Source organism: Pantherophis guttatus, chromosome 5 (assembly GCF_059756535.1).
Source record: "Pantherophis guttatus breed Tessera chromosome 5, ASM5975653v1, whole genome shotgun sequence".
NCBI classification, from domain to species: Eukaryota; Metazoa; Chordata; class Lepidosauria; order Squamata; family Colubridae; genus Pantherophis; species Pantherophis guttatus.
Window position 1 is genome coordinate 77,642,144 of NC_142067.1, and position 19,662 is coordinate 77,661,805.

At 34.3% G+C, this 19,662-nt stretch overlaps 1 protein-coding gene and 1 pseudogene across 3 annotated transcripts in view; both read left to right on the forward strand.

Annotated features, from left to right (window-relative positions):
• MBTPS2 (membrane bound transcription factor peptidase, site 2) overlaps positions 1–19,662 on the forward strand; it is a 69,353-nt gene that overhangs the window by 34,113 nt on the left and 15,578 nt on the right. The window lies entirely within an intron of this gene.
• LOC148113474 (E3 SUMO-protein ligase KIAA1586 pseudogene) lies at positions 798–4,919 on the forward strand (annotated as a pseudogene). Its single transcript, XR_015728250.1, has 2 exons — positions 798–938; positions 2,883–4,919. The product of XR_015728250.1 is annotated as an E3 SUMO-protein ligase KIAA1586 pseudogene (transcript).

A 19,662-nucleotide genomic window follows, 5' to 3' on the forward strand; every position in this document is an offset into this window, starting at 1 on the left:
CACAGTTGAGCACAAAATTGCTGTTGCTAAGTGAAACATTTGTTAAGTGAATTTTGCCTCATTTCTTGCCACAGTTGTTAAGTGAATCACTGTAGTTGGATAGTTAGGATGAAGAAAAAACAATTGCAACCAGTCTGCTTTCCATTGAAGATCTGGGTACTGTATGGGTCAGAAAGAGGGATAAGAAAATATCTAAAGACCCCTCACGTCCTGGACATGAACTTTTCATTTATTTATTTATTTATTTTGTTTATATATATATATATATATATAAAATACATATATATACATACATATAATACATTATATACATATAATACATTATATATATATATAATACATTTATATCAGGGGTGAAATCCTATGGGTTTGGACCTGTTCGGGCAAACTGGTAGGGATGATTGGCATCGGTTTGCTGAACTGGTAGCAATCATCCCTCATGGCCCCGGCCCTGGTCGCTCCGTCGCCCGCTCACCACTTCTGGGTCGCTCACTGCTTCTGCCCACCTACCCGACCCCCAACCTATATAAGTTCCCCTTTGCCATGCGGCCCAGCTACTCGCTTCACCGACGCCTACTCACTCGGATGCCTCACTCAGATGCCTTGTCAACGGCCACTCACTCAAAGAGGTAAGCATTGCCGGTTGCGGTTTGGCATGCCCCCCGCAATTCCCGGGCTGCATAGTTTGCATAGCCGCCAGGGATCGGTTGCGACATAGCGCGCCACACACACACACACACCAGGTCCCCGGGCTTGCCTGCCTAAACCACCTAGTTAACTACCAATCTTCCCCCCAGCCTCCAGCTTCTTACCTTTGCTTTTCGGACTGAATCTCGAGCCGCTGGTCGCAGAACACCTGCCTTGCTTCGCCTGCTGCAATCCATCTCATTGGCAAGCAACTGAATCTGCCTGCCTGCCTGCCTTCTGCCTTCAATTGGGTAAGTAAGTGGTTTTTGTTTTGTTTTTTTTTGCTTTAAAAAAAATAGTTAATTGGGGGGTTTTTTAGGAATTTTTTTTTTAGGAAATAGCCATTTAAAATGGTTTTAGCTGCTTTTATATTTTTAGATTTGTGCAGCTTTCTGAGATTTTGTGTGTTTCTGTAGTGTTTCACACTCAACTCCACAAACACAAAATCTCACAAAGCTGTATGTGAAATTTTGTGTGTAAAGTGTGATAGTTGGTTTTTTGAGTTCTCTGTGATTGTGAGGTTCCTGCTTGTTGTTGCAGGGGACATTTTGTGAGCTTTTACATCAACTGACTCACTGTATGTAAAAGCATACAAAATGGTCCCTGCAACAAGCAGGAACCTCAGAGAGCCACAAAGAGCTCAAAAACCAACTATCACGCTTTACACACAAAACACACTTTACACACAAAACAACACAAAGCTGCACAACTTTGTTTTGTGTGTAAAGTGTGTTTTGTGTGTAAAGTGTGATAGTTGGTTTGTGAGCTCTTTGTGGCTCTTTGAGGTTCCTGCTTATTGCAGGGGCCATTTAGTGTGAAGTCCAGCTGTTTTTGCATTGTGTGTGAGCCAGTTGTGTTGCTTTTGTGTTGCTTGTGTGTAAAGTGTAAAAGTTGATTTTTGAGCTCTTTGTGGCTCCCTGAGGTTCCTGCTTGGGTTTTTTTTAATCAAGTTTTTATTATTTTTTTTAAATTTATACATATCATTAGGTGAATTGCGCGATGTTTGAGTATCATACATTTCAATACATACAAACATATTCCTAATTATTACATTCCATTTTCCTTATTCCATATTATTTACTCCTACCTTTTACACAAAGTTTTAATTTTCATATAAATATTAACAAGTATGCAATAACAACTAAACCAATGTGCTTTAGCATCCGTATTATTTTCCATTATAATTTCAATAGTATAACCCTCAAAAAAAATATATGAAATTGCCTGTTTTCTTTTCTTCTGTACACCATATTTCACCCATTTTTACAACAATCCCTCTTCTTTCCTCTTCTTTCTCCTCCCTCTCTTCTCTACTCCCCTTTCCCTCTCCTTCCCTTTCTCCTTCTCCTGTCCCCTCTCTATTTCCCCTCCCTCTTCTCCACTTCTATCTCCTTCCCTTTCTACTCTTCCCCTCCCCCACTTCTCTCTCTCCTTTGCCCTCTCTACCCTTACTCTTTCTCCCCTCCTCTCCTTCTCCTTTCCACTCCCCTCCATTTCCCTCTCTTTTCGTTGTTGCATATAATATTGCCAATACCTATAAAACATGGTGTATTTTCCAATTAAAATGTCTTTCAACTATAACCATACAGTTTCTTTAAATTGCCTTCAAAAATCAAAGAAATAAACTTAATCACTTAAACATATATTGTTAATAATATCATCATCATAATTATACTATCATAGTATTAATTAATATTCATGTTAATTTTATACAATCATTCTAATCACATATATATATGCAATTGCAATATTATTCTTTTAATACTAACTTCACTTCATTAATCAAACAACATCCCATCTAAGTATCAGTTTCTTACATCCTCACATTTCAAACTTACCACTATTTTCATTCTTTGTGTCTATTTTTCATATTTCTTTTCCTAACTTATTTGACTTTGTGATACATTGCTTTACACCCTTCCATTCTAAACTTCCACTAATATTTTTCTTTATTTTTTCCTCCCCTTCATGATATTATGAGGTTCCTGCTTGTTGCAGGGGCCATTTTGTGTGAAGTCCAGCTGCTTTTGCATTGTGTGTGACCCAGTTGTGTTGCTTTTGTGTTGAATGTGAAAGTTGATTTTTGAGCTCTTTGTGGCTCTGTGAGGTTCCTGCTTTTTGTATGCTTTTATATTGTGAGGGACTCCCACTTCACTAGTCCTCAGCTAACAAAGCTCCTTTTTTTCCTTTTGCAGTAGCAACCTTTAACAGGAAGGATGAAAAGGCAACAGACTTTGGTCGGTTTCTTGGCCAAGAAACCAAAACTGGCACAACAACCATCAGAATTGGCCTTGGATGATCCAAAACTATCACAAGCACCACAAGCACCACCATTTCCACCACTTGAACTTGGACTCGGAGAAAGCAGCAAGTCAAGTATTGAGTCACCCGAGCCCAAAATTGAAATAATTCTTCCTGACTGCTGGACATTGCAACAGTACAGCAACTTCCAAGAGAAGTATGAGGGATTGGAAGTTTCAAACAAGAAACTAGGTTGCAAGTACTGTGTGACACATGAGTTCACAATAGAGAGCAGTGTTCATGTGTCCAAAGAATGGAAGCATTTCAAGATTGAGGCATCTGGGAAAAATAAGGAAGTGCAGCATGCGTCTCTAAGGAAGAAAATGAGAGAACATTTCACATGGAAATCGCACACCATTTGTAGAGACAACGTAAAACAAGGGGAGCAGGATGCCATAACAAAAGCTATGGGCAAGATATCTGAAAAGTGTTTAGGCACCACTTGTAAAATGTTCAAAACTGTTTACAGCCTGGCAAAAGCATGTAGACCAATTTCAAGCATAGAAGAATTGATAGAATTTCAAACTGAAAATGGAGTAGATTTGGGAATAGGATTGCATTCAAGGCCAACAGTTGTGAAAATAGTTGAGTGCATTGCAAATGAAATTAAAACCGAAATGTTTACCAGCATCATTGCACAGAATCTGAAAATATGTTTGATCATTGACAAAGCATCAACAGTATCCTGCAAACCAGTTTTGATAGTTTTCGTAAAAGTTGAGGACTCAGAGAACCCACCAACAATTTTTGTTGAGCTTGTTGAATTGAAGAAACAAGATGCAGAGACAATATGTTCTGCAGTTCTGGAAAGTTTACGCAAAGTTGGGTTTACCCAGAACTACCTACAAAAAAATTTAATAGCGTTTTGCTCTCATGGTGCCAGCGTTATGCTTGGGAGAAAATCTGGAGTGAGCACTAGAAAGCAAAAGAGTTTCCAAACATCATCATATGGCTTGAACCATCGCCTCCTACTTGTTTTAGATGACACCATAAAGGAAATAAAGCAAGTAAATCATTTTAAAATATTTATAGATAAGATATGTTCTATTTTTCAGCAATCCAATAAAAACCGAATTGAACTTGACAAAATATCTGAAGAACTTGACATTAACATCGTAAAGATTGGTAGAGTTTTTGGGGCAAGATGGGCTGCCTGTAACTTATGGGCAACCCTAGCTGTATTGGCGTGCTTATCCAGCGCTACATCAGTATTTTCATGCGAATGCAAAATACTCGGGTATGGCTGCCCGTCTGGAAAATAAATATTTTCTAAATGATTTGGCATTGATGATCTATATTCTGGAAGAAATCTCACTTCTTTCAACTGCACTGCAAGCAAGTAATACGGACATAATAAAGGCTGAAAAACTGGTGAGAAGATCAATGAAAGCATTTGAACTGCTTACAAAGGGAAAGGGTCCATATGAAAGAAAAGTTGATGGACTAATTACTTCAGAAACCTTCAAAAATATAAACTTTGTAGAAAATCATCGATTTGTTGGACTTCATTGGGAAAGACTTTTAGGAAGCATCATAACAAATTTGCAGAAAAGACTAATGGACTATGAACATTTAAAAACAGGTAGCCAATTGCAGGACACCATGAATAAATTACAGTTTCTACATTTTTTTGGTGCCAGAGTACTGGGATTTTGCAGAAGTAGTAGTTTCAGGGACAGCAGCTGAAGAACAACTGCGCACATTTGGTGACATTTTCAATTACAACATTAACATCAACGACTATAGAGATTTTGTGGAGAATATGTTAAAAGATTCGAAGAACTATGCAATTCCTGACAGTATTAAAAAGCTAAAGATATTGTCAGAACAATTGCTATAAGTTCTTCAGAAGCGAAAAGGGTTTTTTTGAAAATGAACATCATATGTTCAGAGAGTAGAAGTCACCTAACCGTTTCTAATTTAACCAACCTCATGACTATCAATATTACTGGACTACCTCTTCCAAAATGGGACCCTATTCCTGCAGTGAAAAAGTGGTTAAGAGAACACCATCGCTCAGCCGATGATCCGAGAATCAAGCTCAAGAAAAGTAGAAGTGAGTGCCAATGAAAAAACGATGTGGAAACATCTTAAAATTAAAGAGTAACACTTTTATGTAAGTATTTGTGTACCTCTTTTATTGTCTCGTGTACTTCTTTTATTCTTATTTAAGTATTAAATGGTTAAATTTGGATATCATGGTATATCTTCTTTTTGTAGGTCATTATTATCATTGGTGCAAAGAAGTGACATCAAAGACAACACTTTTATTGCTCTTACGTAAGTATTTGTGTACCTCTTTTATTGTTTTCTGTACTTCATTTATTATTTAAATATTAAATGCACGAAATAATTGGTATATCTTCTTTTTGTAGGTCATAAGGGCAAAGAAGTGACGTCAACTTGGCCATGCCCACTTGGTCACATGACCACCAAGCCACGCCCACTTGGTCACATAGCCACCAAGCCACGCCCACCTGGTCACATGGCCACCAAGCCATGCCCATGCCCACCCAGTCACATGACTACCAATCCACACCCACAGAACCGGTAGTGAAATTTTTTAGATTTTACCACTGATATATATTGTGTGTGAACAGAGTTGGTTCTGGGTATCATTCATGTTAATCCAATTCATAATAACAATATTAGTAATCCCTATCACATTTCTCAAATTTAAGTAATCCTCATTATATTATTCAAACATACATATTAAAAAAATGCCTAACTCCTCATCTTTATCTCTACCTTCATCTACATCTTTCTTGTTCTATCTAAACATTTCTCTATTATATATGAACAAATTTAACTCTTTCATTTATATTGATCCAATTCATGCTAACATTAATCTTAACATTTATGAAATTTATATAATCCTCATTATTTATACATCTCCTCTTTAGTACTTCAATTCTTATCAATTTTTTCATATTAATCCAATTCACAATAGCAGTATGAACAAATTTAACTAGATATAATTCATGTTGATCCAATTCACATTAACTTTATTATCTCTATCACATTAATCAGATTTATATAATCCCGTTACATTGTTTAAATATACATTTTAAAAAATACCTAACATCTCTAAACTTCTAATCTATTATTTTTATTTGTTCTATTAAAAAAATGTGTTTTAATATTTCCCCTAATTTTATTTTTGCCTCTCTAGCTTATAATAGGCTACTTTAATATTTAAAGGGCAATTTTTTTACCCCTCATCTCTTCCCTTTTTTTAGTGCTTCAATTCTTATCCATTTTTTAATTCAACTCCCACACTCATTTTTATCTCTATCTTCATTTATCTCTTTTTTGTTCACTCTAAACATTTCTCCCAGTAGAATTTTGTACTGCCAATTCTCCCAATTATCTGCCCATATCCTAATCTCTTTATCAAAAGTATCTTCCTGCCTCTCCAATTGTTGATTTATCTGTTTTGTTTTCTTCAGTATTTCATCCTTTGTCTGCTGATTTGTCAGTCCCCTTTTTTGCTCCAGTCCTTGGTTTAGTTGTTGATGTGGCCAATCCTTCTGTTCTTTCCACTCCTTTTGCTTGTCCTTTATCTGGTTTTCCTCTTCATCAAACTGTTGCTTTATTTGCTGATTTTTCTGATCCATATTTTTTCCCTGTTGGTGTTGTATTTGCTGGTCCATTTCATCCAATCTTTCTGTTGCTTCCACCAGTTCATGTACATTTTGGTCTTTGTTTCTCATTCTTTGCAAAATACGCTCTGTTTTCTGATCCATACCATCAATTAAGTTCAAAATATTTTGGAATACCAAGGCCATCACATTAAGAAATTCTGTTGTTTCCAGAGCTGTTCCTTCAACTCCAGCCATAATGACAATAAATGTAGGGTGAACAATCATGCCTCAATCGAATCCAGCATCCAGAGAGTCCAAGATCCTGGGAGTATGCTTTGATAAATAAGACTCTTCCCTCAAATTCCCACACTGCCTTCTTTCCAGCAGATATTTATTTCACTCAATCTCCATTTCTTTCAAAACAAAATCAGTTATCTAGATGGGTCAGTCCCAGCCTTTACTTAGTACTCTGTAAGTCCAAAATATTTTCCATATAAAATACACTGCATCGCGGTGGTACAGTGTGGATTCCGGGGCTATGGGAGAACACCGATATCCCAGCCGCCTTTGGGGATCCCCAGGGAACATAGCTGACTTGTAGGGACAGCGAAGAATGGAGGCACAGGCTGGCACAGACAGGGAAATCGCAAGTTCCCTGAAGTGCCGGCGATCAGCCTCTGACCCAGCAGCGAGGGAAGGCAGCCATTAGAGCTGTCAAAAGCTGGGGCAGCCACAAGCAAGAAAAGGAAGAAGAGCGAGGTGATCATCTGGGTGAGAGAGTGAGGTCTTGGAAACAAGATTCCTTTTAATATTTTTCTCATGAACTTTTAAGAACTATTTAAATTAAAGAGAACTGGCAAAGAGTAGAGGAAGGGAGCGGAATAAGGCTACCTCCCCACCTCCAGAATAGCAGTGAAGAAGCGGAAGCCATTAATAAAGACTAATTAGTAAAATTTAGCAGAGAAAATTGCAGAGATACTAGCAGAAGCAATGGAAGAAAGTAAGGAAGAGATATTAAATGGGATCGACAAGATATATAGAGTGCACACAAGATATGCGATAAATAATCTGCCTAGAGAAATTCATGTCAGATTTACTAAGAAAACATTGAGAACAGAGATATTGCAATTGATGAGAAACACGACGATAAAGCACAAAGGGAGAGAAGTAGTGGCACTGAAACAAATTCCAAGAAGAGTGAGAGACCTGAGAAAATATTAAAATCTCATGAAATGTTTGATAAAGAGAGGAACAAATTTTAGATGGTTGATTCCAGAAGGAATATTGGTGAACTGGCAAGAACAAAGATACACATTAGACTCAATAGAGAAAGCAGTTATTTTACAAACAACATATAAATGTTCAAGAGGAAGAAAGATTGAGAGATGAACATGGGGATGGACGACAGGAGGAAAAGAAAGAACAGCCAAGAGAGACAACAAGAGAACAAGAAGAGAGTGTTAAGAGAAGGAGCAAGAGCAAAAGAAGTTAAAGAACAAAGGGAAATAAGAACGACTAGATTGACAAAACAAGTAAATAAATAAGAAATGGAAGAAGAAATTAAAATAATATCTTTGAATATCAATGGACTGAACTCAGCAATAAAAAGAGGGAAAATATTTAATAAAGCTAAAATTAGAAATTATATGCTTACAAGAAGTTCATATTAGAAAGCAACATAAAAAACTTTTGGAGCGAATAAAATTGGGGACATTGTATACAACATTGGCTTGTCAAAGTAAAAGAGGAGTAGTATTTTATATCAAACAGACAATTCAATCCAAATAAATATTTGAGGATGAGGAAGGAAGAGTATAAATATTAGAAATTGTAATGAATTACAAAAAAATATTACTTGTGGGTATATATGCTTCAAATGAAAATCAAGAAGAATTTTATGCAAAATTACACAGGAAAATACTAGAATATAAATGTAGAAAATTGCATAATAGGAGACTTTAATGTGTTTGTTCATAATGAGATAGACTATAAATCTACAAAAGTGAATGAAAAACCAAGAAAGACACTTCCGAAAACATTTCACACAATAGTAGACAAACTAAGCTCATAGGATGCTTGGAGAAAAAGAAACCTAAAGGAAAAACAATACACATTTTATTCAAACAGGTTTATGTTATGGTCAAGAATAGATATGATGTGGATGTCCATAGATTTAATATCCAAGATAGACAAGATTGATATAGAAGTAAATATATGGGCAGATCACAATCCAATGATGATATGGAAAGGACAAAGAAAAAGAATGAGATGGACATTAAATCAAAGTTTATTAAATGAGAAAGACTGTATACAATATATGGAAAAAGAATTGACTTTTTTCTTTAAAGAAAATAGAAAAGAAGATACATCATTGCAAAATGTGTGGGACACTAGTAAAGCATATATAAGGGGTTTGGCAATGACCTATACAGGAAAAAGAAACAAACAGAACAGACAAGCTCAAAAGAAATTGGAGAAGGAATATAAGAAATTAGAGGAAGAATTGAAAAAAAATCAACAAAACAAAAAAAAATCAAAAACCTAATGGACTTGAAAAAACATAAATTGAACTTAATAGAAAATGAAGACCTAGCAAGGAAAATAAAATCATCAAAACAATTTTTTTTGAAAATGCAAATAAACCAGGAAGATGGCTAGTATATAAGATGAAGAAGGAAAAAGAAAGGAAATTGATAACCCAATTATTAGATCAAGAGGGAAAGATATGCTACTAAAATGAGGAAAAGAAAATAATAATTGAGGAATATTATAAGAAATTATATCAACAAGAGCAGATATCAGAAGGAAAAATAGAACAATATTTGGAAAAAGTAATGACTCCTAAAATACCAGAACAATTTTAAAAAGCATTAGAAGAAAGAATATCAATGATGGAATTGATGGAGGGAATTAAAAAGCAGAAGAATGGAAAAAACCCGGGAGCAGATGGATTACCAGCAGAATTATATAAAAAGTTGCAAGTTGTACTAAGCAATACACTGTTACAAGTATTTAATGATTTACTAATAGAACTCAAGGTTCGGAATTCATGGATGGAGGAATATATAACTCTTATACCAAAAGAATAAACAGATTTACAACAAATAAAGAATTATAGACCAATTTCATTATTAAATGCAGATTATAAAATATTTGCATCAATTATGGTGGAAAGATTGAAGAGGTTGTTAAATGTATTTATACATTCAGATCAAAATGGTTTTCTGCCTAACAGATGAATTAGAGTCAATATAAGAATTATACTGGATACATTGGAATATTACGAGGCACATCCAGAGAAACAAATGGCATTGTTATTTTTAGACACGCAGAAAGCATTTGATAATGTGAATTGGCAATTTATGACTTTACAATTACAAAAGATGGATTTGGGGATAGATTCATTAATATGGTTAAGACTATATTTAAAGACCAATCAGCAAAGGTAATAATAAATGGTGAAATGACAGAGAAAGTAGATATAAGAAAAGGAACTAGACAAGGATGTCCGCTATCTCCACTATTATTTATTTTGACTCTAGAAATTTTAAACAGAAAAATAAGACAAGATAGAGAAATAAAAGGGATGAGAATTAAAAAAGAAGAATATAAGCTACACGCATTTACGGATGATTTAGTATTCATTATGGAAGAACCAATAGAAATGGGCCTAAAGCTAATTGAGCAAATAGAGGAATATGAAGAAGTAGCTGGATTGAAAATAAATAAAGACAAAAATTATAGTTAAAATATGAGAGAAAAACAAAAGAAGCAACTAACGGAGAAGTTAGATATTCAAATAGTGAAGAAAGTGAAATATTTGGGCATCCAATTAACTTCAAGATGTATTACAGTGAAGGAAGATAATTATAAACTAAGAAATCAAATTGAAACAGATTTGGAAAAATGGAAAAAATTACAATTATCTTTAATGGGAAGAATATTAATCAAAATGAATGTATTGCCAAGACTCTTGTTTTTCTTTCAAACAATTCCGATAAAGTTGAAGAAAAAATACTTTGAGAGTCTGAATAAAATGATGTGGAAATATATATGGCAAGGGAAAAAAGCAAGAATTAATCTTAAACTGCTTCAAGATTCTAGAACTAGAGGAGGATTTGGTCTACCAAATTGGGAATTGTCTCACCAAGCGGTGATGTTAACTTGGATTAAAGAATGGATTTTATTGAGAAATACAAGACTATTGACTTTGGAAGGACATGATTTACAACTAGGTTGGCGTGCTTTCTTATGGGATGGAACAAATAGGATACATGGATACTTCCAGACATATTGTGTAAGGAATGGCTCATTAGTGGTATGGGAGAGAATAAAAGAAAAACATTATATGGAAATACCAATGTGGCTTTCAACAATAGAAATGTTGACACATCCAAATATAATTAATATGGACAAGATTGTAAGATACAAGGACATTTTAACAGAAAAGGGAGAACTAAAACAGAAACAAGATTTAGAAAAACAAAGGATTGAGACTGATTGATATACCCGGCTGCAGAAACAATCAAGATATGATAAAGATTTGAAACAATATGGTTTTAATTTGGGGAGATCAGAGTTGGATCAGATAATGACTGGAAAGGATGAAAAAATGATTAAAAGATTGTATAATTATTTGTTGCAAATTAGACTAGAAGATGAAGAAGTAAAAGAGACAATGATAACATGGACGATAGAATTAGAGAAATGGCAACTACTATGGGAAAGAAATTATAAATTGTCAATGGAAACTGCATATAAAGAAAATTTATATAAAATGTTTTACAGATGGCATATGCCACCAGAAAGATTAGCAAAAATGTTCAAGGATAAATCAGCCAAGTGTTGGAAATGTTCGCATTTTCCGGGATCATATTATCATATGTGGTGGTCATATATAGAAGCAAAAAATTATTGGTCTAGAATACAGACATGGTGTCTGAGACATGGTTGGAGGAAATGTTACATAAACCTATAGAATTAAAACAAGAGGTTTTTTTTTTTAATTTGGTATTCTGCCAGAGAGATACCGTAAAGAAGATGTGTATTTAATTATACATATAATAACAGCAGCAAGAATTGTATTTGTGCAAAATTGGAAGACAGAAAAAATCCCATCAGAAGGTGAAGTAATAAAAAAGATTTTAGACTGTGCGGAAATGAATAGATTAATGCTAAAAGATAAAGAGGAATTGGTGTATTTCAAAACATGAAGATTTTATGTATGGTTAGAGTATATATGTATGTTTAGAAAAGAAATATGAATCAAAGATAATAGATAAATGATTTAGATAAATAGAAAGTTAAATGAGGGAGAGGATAAAAAAGAAATAGAAACCCAGAGGACACCAGAGTAAATGGAAAAGGGGGATGGGGGGGGGAAAGAAAAAAGATTATAAGGGTAAATGAACAATTATGATGATAAAAGTGACAGATTGAGTAAAATTGAAAAGAAACCGAAAAGAAAGTATATATTATTAGAATATTGGAGTTGCTCGGATACCAAACAAGGAAAATATTCCACAACAAAGGAGAAAGAAAGGAGAGAGGAGTAGACTTCCGGCGGTGACATCATTGCAAAGTGGGAGACGGAACAAAGTGTCGTCCCCGAAATCCCAAATATTCTCTGCTAGGAGCTCTTTATGAGCAGCTCCGATCCTGGAGAGATTGGAAAACAAAAGGGGAAGGTCTGAAGACCCCGGGGCAAATAGCAATCAACCGAGAGGACAAAGACAAACCTCTTAATCCAGTGGAGAAAGAGTTGACCTCCAGGGCAGACCAAGAGCGATGGCGGCCGCATAGCGAGGAAGCGGAAAGTGAAAACAGTTTCGGATGGTGACCGAGGAGAATCTGGAAGAAGGAGAGATGAAAGTTTGCTGATTGGAGGCACGAGAGGAGAAAGACATGGAGGAGAAGGAAAGGCAACGACTAAAAGGAAACAGAGCACAGAATGGAGAGAAGAATTGGAGAAGACGTTAGTGCGAAAGAAGGAAGATCCCATAAGGTGGATTTAAATAGACTGAGAGGATAACTGGAATGGAGATAAGAACTTAAAAATAAAAAGAAGCAGAGAGGGTGCCAGAAGAAAAGAAGAGAGGGGAAACAGCGAAGAAAATATATTGGAAAATATTTTAAGGTACTTACAATATTGGAAAAAACATTTAAGGATTAATAACTGATAAGTGAATGACAATATAAATATAAAAACTGCAATTATAATAACGGAAATATAAATACAAAAATACTTAAAGAACAAGAAAAAAGGAAGACAAGATAATAGAATAATAGAAGGACTTGGGGATAGGATTGAAGGAGTCTGATGCAACATTGATGTAATATTACTACAGACATTTGCAACAAGAGGCTAAGTAATAAAAGGAAACAACTGAAAATAAAATAATTATAGACTGAAAGTAAGGAAAAATAATAGAGCTTTTTACTGTTATTGAAAAGGGGGGAAAGGTAAAAGATGGTAAATGATTAATGAAGCAATGAAAAATTTAATTGACTTGTTTGAATGAACTAAAGTCATTTATAATCTTGTATAACTTGTATAAGATAAATCGAAAGTAATCAAAAGATAATTATTGATAAAGTTTAAGTAAGACAAAACATATATATAGAATTTCAATAATTGTATTGTGCAATATATAAGTATATAGTAAGTGGATGGGGGGGAAACATAAATTACTGTTGTAAGAGATAAAGATACTAAGAGAGACTGTCTTGGAAGACTGTGGATATAGTAAATAAGAATTACAGAGTTACGTATATAAACATAATTAGAGAGTATTGGTTATATGGTTATATGATATTGTGGAAAAATTTTACCCGAGGCTTAAAAATGTCAAACACGGCAACTGTAGTTAAAACAGAAAAAACCAACTACAATTCCCACTCGAATAGCTGCCTCCCCATCAAACCAAAGAACAATAGAAAATATGTTGGGGAAAGAAAAAGAAAAAACTGATTTGACAGTAAACAATATACAGAGTATGTTGCAGATGATACAGGAAATATTAATGAAAACACAAGAGAAAATTGCTGATAATCATGAAGAGGCGAAAATACATCATAAAAAAATTAAGAATGAAATAGGAGAGGTAAAAGAAGATATTAAAAATATGAACAATAAAATAGAGACCATACAACAAGCAATGTTGGAGAACGACCAAAGAATAAAAAAAATGGAAACAAAAATGGACCAAATAGATGTCAAAATAGAAACGGTGGAACAGAAGTCATTACAACTAAATAAGGAGCTGTCAGATTGCGTTTTTAGAAATGGAGAAAGCTTCATATTTCCTACAGTTCCAAAGTATCGCGGAAGAGAAAGAGGAGGATTTGGGCGAAAAAATGGCAGAAATTTTGGCAGAATTAATACAAAGAAACAAGGTGGAAATAAGGGGACAGATTGACGAAATTTACTGTGTGCACACCAACTATATACGAAGACACAGGCTGGCAAGGGAATTACACATAAGATTTATCAAAAAAGCAGTGAGAGATGAAATTTATAAGAAATCAAGAGAAGAAACATTAACATACAAAGGCAAAGAAATTATAATTTTGAAGCAGATACCACGAAGAATCCAGAATCAACGACAACAATACCAATTTTTGACAACTCAACTGACCAGATATAAAGTGATGTTTAGATGGTTAATAGCAGATGGCATACTTCTTACATGGCAAGACAGAAAATATAGAGTGGACACAGTAGAGAAAGCACAAGAATTTTATAAACATTATCTTTCACAGGAAGAAGAACAAGAAAGCAAGGAAGAATCAGAGAGCAAAAGCCAGGAGGAAGATCAAATAAAAGAAATGGAAAGAGAAAGAGAAATAAGAAAAATACAGGAAAAAGGACGAGAAGAAAAAGAAGGAGCAAGAGGGAGAGTAAAAAGAGAGACAAGAAACACCCAAAAACAACTTCAGTAAAAAATAGTAGAGGCAATAAATCTCTTCTCTGTGAACATAAATGGTTTGAATGCACCAAAAAAAAGAACACAAATTTTTACTAAATTAAAAAAACTTGAAACGGACGTGAAATGCCTTCAAGAGGTACACATTAAAAAAGGATACCAGAAACTATTAGAGAACCCAAAATTAGGAAGACTATATACATCATTAATACAAAAGAAAAAAAGAGGAATTGTTATATATGTAAAAGAAAGAATAAAATCAAAGTTAATTCATTCGGACGAAGAAGGTAGAATGTTAATGATAGAATTAGAAATCGAACAAAAACAACTGTTATTAATAGTAATATATGCTCTCGATAAAAATCAACATGAATTTTTTTAAATGCACAATAAAATAATAGAACTAGGATATGATAATATTTGTTTAATTGGGGACTATAATGCAATAGCAGATATCAAAAAAGATTACAAGAGTAATAAAAAATTTTTAAAAAAAGAAAGATATATTACCAAAAGAATTCTTTAATATGACAACAGAACTGAAATTGTGAGATGTATGGAGAGAAATGAATAGTGAAGAGAGCCAATATACATTTTATTCACACCCACATCAATCCTGGTGCAGGATTGATATGACTTGGATGACAGTGGAAATACGGACAGCAGTGGAAACAGTAGAAATAGTAAATGAGTGGGCAGATCATAACCCAATAACTATAAAATGGAAAGGACAAAAAAGATTTAAAAGATGGACATTGAATCAAAATATATGCAAAGACAAAGAATACAAACAGATGTTGGAAAAGGAGTTGAAGATATTCTTTTTTTTTTATTGAAAAAGTTTTTCAAATACAAATTTTTCCCCCTTTTCCCCCCACTCCTCCCTAACCCCCCCTCGCCCTCCCTTCCCCCTGTGGCTTCTTCAAGGTACAACCCAAATTCATAACAGATTATATAATACTTTACCATCCCCTTACTCCATCCCCCATATGCTGACCCTTTCTTTCTAATATTATTATATCCCCCTTATACTATACATTTCAAAATAACATTCTACTATAACATTATATAATAACTCCTAATTTAGCATAGTGATATTATTATATCCCCCAATTTAACAATTTCTACTCATGATCTACTCTTTTACTCCTCCCCCATACATATGTCTCTTAAATCAAATCTTTTTTGTATATTAATATGACATTTCAAAGCAACCTTCCACTATAAAACTATATAATAAATCCTAATTTAACATTTATTCAACTCATAGTCTGCCCATTTCCTCCACCCCCATAGATATATCTCTTAACTCAAATCTTTTACATATATTCATATCTAAACATAATATCCCTTTTCTTCAACTAAGCAATCAATAAGCTAACCTATCTCCACCCACTTTCCTACCGAACTACCATACATAATAGTTCTTGATATCTTTATTCTTCTGCCCACACCACTAAAAAGTATTCCCTTATATAAATAAAATCCTCAAATGACTTTAAGCTTGTAATCCATATAATATCTTCTGTAGTGTCTTTCAGCTGGATTGTTAACTCCATCACCCATATTAGGGTAACATCACATCCTAATTCCAACAGTATGTTCAGAATCTTCAATTACCATCTGCCCCCATCAACAATAGATGTCTTGATATATAAAAAACAACCACCCGAGTGACTTTATATTTGTATTCCATATAGTGTCTATAGTAGTGTCTTTCATCTAAATTATTAATTCCAACCACCGTAATAGGGTAACAACTAGATGTTCTGCGTGCCCCAATCCCATAACTCTCTTGCCTTGTAGCTCAACATAAACGTAATACATTTATCAAAAAATCCAAAATAGATAATTCCAATCCATTCAATTTAAGGCCCTTTTCACATCCCAAAAGTAGAGCACTGCAGAGGTCTGTCACTCTCCTCAGGATAATATAAATCAATACTTTGCCTCAGCTATCTTTTCATATATTCAGTCATCTCTTAGATAACTGGCATTGCACTGTTGTTTAGTTTAAAAGTTTTTATTTTTGTAAGACCTGCTTCTTCTTTTCTTGACTTTTTGTGGGTTAGATCTCCATCCTGATTTCCTTTCTATAAATTGTGTATCAACTATTTGGTTTTCATGCTGATCTATAACTTGATCTTGTTGATTTTGCTTTTGTGGCTTAAGTCTCCATTCTGGTTTCTTTTCTTTGAGTTGTATGTCAACTGATTGATTTCTATGCTGGTCTGTAACTTGATGAATCATCACATTAGAATCCAAAGCCGCCTCTCTTGTATTTATAAATAGTCCAGCTGTAACCTCTGAAGGAGAATCCAGAAGCTGCTCATCTACAAAGTCCTCTGTAGCTTGTTGTTTTTCCATTACTTCCATCTCTTTCTGCTTATCCTGAATTTCTATCTCTTGTTGATTTTGCTTTTCTTTATTCCACTCATGTATTATACCTGAAGATGTTGAACCCATTTTAAGAACCTTATAGTAAAATTCTTCCGCTTTTTCAACAGAATTTAGTTGGTATCTTTCTCCTTGATATCTCAATATTATGCCAACTGGGACATCCCACCTGAATGAGATGTTTTGTTTGTTTAGCTCAGTCACCAAAAATCCGAATTTCTTTCTATCTTTTAGTATCTTGGGCGGCAACTCCTTATATATCCAGATCTTTCTTCCATACAATTGTAGAGTGGAATTAAAAGATTTTTGCACAATATCATTTCTTATTTCTTTATCTGTAAAATAAATCACCACATCTCTAGGCAATTGCCTTTGCTTTGCAATCCAAGAATTTACTCTATAGGCCTTGTCGATCTTACAAGATACCTCCTCTGGATGAATCTTTAAAATCCCAGCCAGAACTTCAGCAGATATTTTTCTTAAATCATCTCTATTATTTTCCTGTAAGCCTCTCATTCTAACCGCAAATTCTGTGAGCCTGTATTGCATCATTGTAACTTCTTTTTCAATTCCTTGTTTTATATTTTCTGCATTGTAAGTGTCATGATCAGCTTCCTTTTTAGACTTTACTTCAGAGCTATTGTCTTGAATATTTATCAAATCATTTTCCATTCTTTGTATTTTATTGTTCAAATTATAAATCTTATCATCAACTTCCTCCATTTTAGACTCTAATAACTTGATATTTGTATCCATCTTTATAACTATTTCTGAAAAAGCATTAGTCACTGTTACAATCTTTCTTTGTAAGTTATCATACTTTAATTGTATGAATTCTTTAATTTCCTGCTTAAATTTTTCAAAATTCTGGTTCACAATCTCGTCATGTCTTGCCATTTCTTTCAAAACAAATTCTTTTAAATTAAAACCATTCTTCTGAGTCTGTAAACTCGAAACTTGTTCACATAATTGTAAATGGGGGAAACCCCCCCCCCGCTGCTTGTTTGTCTGGCTTTGTTAATTTTAATGCCATCCTGCCACACAGACAAACTCTTTTTGAAGAAAGAGGACTTCTCACCAACAAGATCAATATCAGATCTCCAAGAAAAAAAAAGAAACTTAGAATAGAAATTTTTCTTTTCTCTATTCTAGCTAGCACTGTTTGCTCCGCTACTTTGTAACTTGTTACGGAAGGGCTTTCACTTTCGGCTACTTCTCAAGCCTCAGCGGTCGCCATTTTAAGCTTTTTTTTTTCCTTCACTTAGAAACGCTTATAAAATCATTAAAAATACTTGCAATTTAGGGTCCCAAGTCCAGATCTCATCCTCTTTAATTAAGCAATCTGTTGTTTTCGTTGAAAGGTTTGATCTCGTCGCCTGGCTCTGCAAGAGGCAGAGGTCTCCCGAAGCCCGGAGCAGCAGCGAAGGAAATAGGGAGCCTCATCCTGCTTCGTCCCCAAGAGTAAAAGAAAAACTCTGGGGACTTCGCAGAGGGCTCTACCTGCCCTCACCTGCTCTATCTCACATTTCCTTATGGAAATGGAGTTTTTCGAGCCGCCTTTCAGATGTAAAGGCGGCTCTTTACGAGCGACGGGGCTGGGGGTCTCAAAGGACCGTCTGATGGCAACGGAAGTCAAACCGGAAGCTGAGTTGAAGATATTCTTTAGTGTGAATAAAAAAGAAGATACATCAATACAAAACCTTTGGGACACGCTAAAGGCATACATCCGTGGACGGACAATGGCTTATAACGCAAGGAAGAAGAAGGAAAGGAAATGTCAACAAGAAAAACTACAGAAAGAACTTTAAAAGTTAGAAAGAAAATTACAGGAAGATTCCCAAAATAAAAAAATAAAAGAGGAATGGAATATAGACATAAAATAAATTTAACAATCCAAATGGAAATAGTGCAGAAAATAAAGATGTCAAAACAAAAAAAATTTGAACATGTGAATAAAACGGGTAGATGATTGGCCTATAAATTAAAAAAAGATAAAAGAATGATATATCAATTGAAAGATGAAAATGGAATAACCCAAAACAAAAGGGAGGACAAAAAGGAAATTATACAAAAGTTTTTCTCAAATCTATACTGCCAGGAAGAGATAGCAGAAGAAAAAGTTAAAGACTATATAGAGGGAACAAACTTGTGTAAAATTACGGAGGAACAACAAGAAATACTAAATAGACCGATAACTGAAACAGAATTTGATATGGCAATGAGAAAATAAACAAAACACCGGACCCGGACGGACTCCCAGTAGAGTTATATAAAAATACTCAAGAAATGCTGGGGTGGGGGGGGGAATGATGTTGGAAATATTCAATTTGAATATTGAAGGTGTTTTAGGTGGATGTTTTAGGTGTATTTTAGGCAAATACACCTAAAACATGGACAGAAGCAATAATCACCCTTATTCCCAAAGAGGATACAGATCATCAACAAATACAGAACTACAGACCAATATCATTGTTAAATACTGATTACAAGATATTTATGTCAATCATAGCTGAAAGAACAAAAAAAATCTTCAACAAACATACATTCAGATCAAAATGGTTTCCTGCCAGGTCGACAAATTAAAAACAATATGAGAACAATAATAAATACCCTAGAGTTTTGTGAAGCAAATCTGGAAAAACAAGCTTCACTGGTTTTCCTTGATGCCCAAAAGGCATTTGATAATTTGAACTGGAAATTTATGTTAAATCAATTGAAATTTATGGAATTTGGGACTAAATTTGAAAATATGATTGGAAAGATTTACA